The sequence below is a fragment of the Carassius auratus genome, unplaced genomic scaffold (genome assembly GCF_003368295.1).
Source record: "Carassius auratus strain Wakin unplaced genomic scaffold, ASM336829v1 scaf_tig00026096, whole genome shotgun sequence".
Lineage (NCBI taxonomy): Eukaryota > Metazoa > Chordata > Actinopteri > Cypriniformes > Cyprinidae > Carassius > Carassius auratus.
The window spans coordinates 36,755-42,754 of NW_020525486.1; positions in this window are offsets into that span (position 1 = coordinate 36,755).

Sequence of the window (6,000 nt, forward strand, 5' to 3'; positions counted from 1 at the left end):
TATTCTGCTTTCAACATTGCATATCCTGTCACGCTGTCTGGTCTCCGTTTCCCTGGGTGTCCACTAGTGGTCTCACTTCCCCATAGGCACCTCACCGCAGGCACTACAATTCCCACAAGCCTTGTCCCTTCATCACAGTAATTGCACTCCAGTTAATTGCATCAGGTGCCTTCACTTATTAGTCATTATCCTCCCTATATTTACCAGTCTTTTACTGTTTGTCTTCATGGAGTCCTTAATTTCCGTCACCTAGTTTCCTTGCCTTTCTTTTCTTAGAGTTCCTGTTCTTGTTACTGTTTGTTTGTTTGTTTGTTTCTATTTGGATTATGTTGGTTACGACCCCGGCTTGTTTTTGACCCTGATTTGGATTACCCTTAATAAAACCACACTGCATTTGGATCTTCCATCTCCTGTGTTCCCGTACGTGACATATCCAACATACCTGAGAAAGACACTGACTTCCCTTCAGAGGCACATTCTCAACATTAGAAGACGGAGACAAGCACTGTCAGTAACTTTAATCTGAATGATTAGCCTTTTGTATTAGATCCTCATGCCTCAACTCTATCATTGCCCAAAGTGCACTCACAAGGACTGTTAATCCAACATGTTGGAGTTGTACATGCACATGAACCAAATATTAGTATAACCTAGTATAACCTAGAGTATAATCTATCCATCTTTTTACTTGAATTGGTGAGTAAAAACTGAAAGCTAAATAAATGTTTTAGTGGATAAAGCTCTGTCTGTCTGTTTAATTGGTTTATGTCACTTAAAATAAGGTTACTAAACTCTTCTAACTAATTTTTACATTTCATGATTTAGTGGTTTTGTCATATTTATTTTCTTTATCAGGCAAAACCTAGTTTTCTAGTGTAACACTTTACAATAAGGTTTCATTTGCTGAGATTGATGTATTAACTAACATTAACTATGAGTAATACATTCGATACAGTATTTATTAAACTTAGCTAGTTAATAAAAATACAGCTGTTCGTTTGTTCTTGTTAGTTCACTTCACAGTGCATTAACTAATGTAAACAAATACAACTTTTTACGTTAACTTAAGAACAGCTAGTGTGATTATTGATAATGTGATATAGAAAATGTGATTATTGATAAATTATTGATAAATCAAGACCTAAACTTGTGGCGGTGATGACGTCAGTAACCCGCGCCATGAAGTTTTGAAGGTACTTTCAAAAGTAATGTAAAGTAATATTTTTAATATCATTAACACCGTTTTTACCTTGGAAGAATTACATTTGGTTTTATAGTATTATGTTGAATTTATGGCTTCCTTTTAATCTGCGATTAATAGTATATGGCTCGCTATCCTTTTTTTTCAGCCAGCTTTCCATTACCTTTTGGCATGCCCCCTACCTTTCGTTTCACCAACGAGAAACCTTTTGGCACGCCCATTGCTCCAGGCTGCACCTACCCCTACTTGCAGCTACCCCTACTTGAAATAAAAAAATAAAATTGGTGTCTTCTCCATCCTGCCACCAGAGGTCACTCGATGACCAACAAATACATTAGGCTACTACAGGTGCATCTCAATAAATTAGAACGTCGAGGAGAAGTTTCATTTATTTCAGTAATTCAACTCACATTGTGAAACTAAAATAAATTCAGTGCACACAGAAGTAGTTTAAGTCTTTGGTTCTTTTAATTGTGATGATTTTGGCTCACATTTAACAAAAACCCACCAAATCACTATCTCCACAAATTACTTCATAAAACCAATTAAATAAATAAATAAATAAATGAAGTGAACTGTTAGTCTTTTACTGTACATTTACTCAGTACTTGGTAGGGGCTCCTTTTGCTTTAATTACTGCCTCAATTCTGCATGGCATGGAGGTGATCAGTTTGTGGCACTGCTAAGGTGGCATGAAAGCCCAGATTTCTTTGACAGTGGCCTTCAACTAATTTTTTGGTCTCTTGCTTCTCATTGTCCTCTTGACAATACCCCATAGATTCTCTATGAGTTCAGGTCTGGTGAGTTTGCTGGCCAGTCAAGCACACCAACACCATGGTCATTCAACCAACTTTTGGTGCTTTAGCCAATGACAACAGTCCAGTTCTTCTTCTCCTTAGCCCAGGTAAGATGCCTCTGACATTGTCTGTGGTTCAGGAAATTCCTTGACACGTCTGTATGCCTTGACCCCAGCCTCGGTCCATTCCTTTTAAAGTTTACTCAAATTCTTGAATTAATTTTGTTTTACAATCCTCATAAGGCTGTGGTTCTCTTGGTGGTGTGCATCTTTTTCTTCCACACTTTTACCTTCGACTCAACTTTCTGTTAACATGCTTGGATACAGCACTCTGTGAACTGCCAGCTTTTTTGGCAATGAATGTTTGTGCCTTATCCTTCTTGTGAAGGGTGTCTATGATTGTCTTCTGGACAACTGTCAGATCAGCAGTCTTCCCCATGATTGTGTAGCCTAGTGAACCAGACTGAGAGAACATTTGAAGGCTCAGGAAACATTTGCAGGTTTTGAGTTGATTTGATGCATTGTATTGGTTGTCCCATAATCAATTGTAAATCTGAGCCAAAATCATCACAATTAAAAGAACCAAAGATTTAAAATACTTCAGTCTGTGTGGAATGAATTTATTTATTACACGAGTTTCACAATTTGAGTTGAATTACTGAAATAAATGAACTTTTCCATGACATTCTAATTTATTGAGATGGACCTGTATATTAACAAAATTACATCAGTGCTTCCCACAGGTTTGAAATGTACTTGCGCTTGTATCCGGCTGGAAAATCCTCCTTTTACCAATGCCACAAAAATGGTCTACTATGTGACAGAAAACAAATAATCTTATTGACATTTATTTTATTTACACTATTACATTTAAAGCTGCGGTAGGGAACTTTTGACGCTCTAGCGGTTAATAAACAGAACTGCTTGCATCTTGCGGAAGAACATAATTGCCGGAACTACTTCTCTCTGTTTATGTCCATGAAGAATCACAAAGGTACTGGGTTACTCCGCCACGGTGCCCCCGAAGCAATCTAAAATAGTCAGAATATAAACACTTATTATAGGTGCACCCTAGTGATTCAGAACAAGCCAAAAACACGGTTTGGAAAATGGATTCATGGTGTACTCGCTTATTATATACATTTTTCTACATTTTGAACACAAACAAAGTTATGGACCGCAGCTCTGATTGGTTATTTTTTACCGGGAGCAATGGAGTTTCTGCAAATGGCAATAGGACCACTGGGAGGAGCCAGAGGAGCTTGATTTTTTCACAGATTATCTGTCTCATATTCTACTGTCAGGACATAATGACAGGTTTAATAAATATGTAAAAAATATTTTTTTTACAAAAGTTCCCTACAGGACCTTTAATTGCATACTAATATTATGTATTATTATATGGATTGTAAATTATTCAAAATTACAGCATATAATTGTAGAGTTCTCCTTTATATGTAGTGCCTCTCTCAGTGGATGGGACACAGATTTTACGGATACTATAGTAATATATATATATATATATAGCCTACTGAAAAATATATGTCAAAAAATGTTCTTAGTCTTTTCTTATTTTGGGAAAGATTAACAGCCAGAAACTACAATAACTTACTATGAATGAAATGGAAATTAAATTAAATACAATTAATTGTGTAACCAAAATACATAAACGCGTGACATTTAATTATAAACATTATTTTGAAATGTCTATATTGCGTGCTGATCCTTCAGATGAGAAAATATACATTTTTACAACCGTCTAAAACATATTATATAAAGGTCATAAAATAGACATTGCCATAATTCATCAACTCGAGTTCATAAGCAATCGCCTGGCATAAATGTGCACTATTCATTGATTGAGAATCACTTTGAGGCAATCTGATCTAAGCGCTGTTTGGCCTGTTGAACGCGCAACAGCGCCGCCTTGTGACACTGCAACGTACAGTTCTCTCTCGCTCTCTCTCTCTCTCTCTCTCTCTCTCTCTCTCTCTCTCTCTCTCTCTCTCTCTCTTTTAGTTAATAAAATCATTTTAAGTTTAATAATCGATAATAATTGTGTTTTTCAATCCCCAAAATATAAGATGAATAAAAAGATAAGACGCTTGTTTTACCATTGCATTTACTGAAGAATTTTTATGACAGCAAGTCAGTAACTCACCAGGAGGGATTTTGCTTTATTGGCACATGTACTCCTTAAAGGATTCATATGTTGCGATTTCAAATTTTCCATTCTCTTTGTTGTGAGTGTTACAAGCTTTTGGTGCACAAAGAAGAACTGTAAAATTGCAAAGACTAAAGTCTCAAATCCGAAGAGATATTCTTTATAAAAGTTAAGAGTTAACCACACCCTCCTAAAAGGGCTCATTCTAACATGCCTCCACTTCTACGTCAGACGTTGGAAGATTTGCATAACACCGCCCAGATGTTTATGCAAATAAAGATGGTGTAACTTTTATTAGCTGTTTGCAGACTCCATGTTGTGGAGGAGATACTGTGTGTTTCGTTGTGAAAGCGAAACTTCTTTGTTTGGCCTTCCAAAAGAAGACAGTGGATAAATTGTATTTCAACAATGTTCCAGAACAGTTCAACCCAAATATACAGACGTGTGCTGCACATTTTATGGAGGATGAGGACTGTTTCCTGAACCAGTAGCCTACAATGCATCTGTGGCACAAAGGCTGTTTCCATGAAGTGATGCAGTTCGATTAAGTGCTGTCTTACCCTAAATAAAGCCCATATCTCACAGGTCATTTTTTATTTTATTTAAGGAGTTTTTATTTTATTTTATTATTATTTTTTAAAGGGGGAATGAACTGAGAAATCCAAAATTCCCTTGATTTTTTGACATATAAGAGGTCACTGTATGATAAAAACAGTCTGCAAGTTCCAAAACTCAAATCTTTCTCCTCTAAAACAGCTTATATTCAAGCCAATCTGCTGAAACGACAGGTTGTGGAATGTGCCACTCTTTTATGTAATAGTGAGGCTAAACCCCGCCTCCGCAGAAGAAGATCAAAGCCTGCTTCTACATCACTGCCTGTTTAGCCCTGCCCACTGATTTGCGCATGCAGTGTTTACGAGATGGATCTATGCAAAAAGATGCCTCCGAAGACAACGAGACATGCAGTGCCAAGTTGTGGAAAAACAGTAATGAACTGTGGCCTAATGCTGCTTCTGGCTAAGCCCAGTCTATGAAACCAGGACATAGTCACACAATGCTGATGTTGTTTACTTTAATAATTTGAGAATAAAGTCTAATAATAATTTGCACAGTTTGATGTGATATTAGCTAACCGATCTTTAGATAAAATCACCATTGATAGCTTGATTTATTGCAATGCTTTTTTCCTCAGTTGGTCAAAACGACAAAACTGACAATATCAGGTGAAAATTCTCATTTGGGTCATATTTTCCAAGACTTTGGCTAGAATCTGTGTTTCTGAAGTACAGTAAATGGCCACACCTGTGCGGTGATTAACTGCCACACATACTCCTCAAAACAGTAGATTCATCCGCGCTGAAGCCGTGCCAGAGTACAACCCATGCAATGAAGATCATTCTGCAAACAGCTGCGATTTCAGGTTTTCAAACAGAGATGGTGACAGAGGTATGGAGTGAGAATCATGCCAAAACCTCACACACACACAAAATGTGTTTTACTCACACCCAACGATTCACAAACAAACTCAGTGTGGTTTGCAAATACAAAACATCACTCACAAACTAATGCATTTTGTTCTGCAAATAAAAAACGTAGCTATCAAACAAATACAATACGTTTTACATATACAAAGAACTGTGTGTGAGGTTTTGGCATGATTATCACTCGATACAGAGAGGCCAAATTTACAGACTGCAGCTTTAAATAAATGTGTTCTTCCAACGTTTTGTTAACTGGATTTTTTACAGTGCGGGTCTTTTTGTAGCACATATGTTTGGATTAATAGTTTGCAGCAAATAGATTTGATATAAAAACCCTAAAAAAATGGTTTTAAGTTTA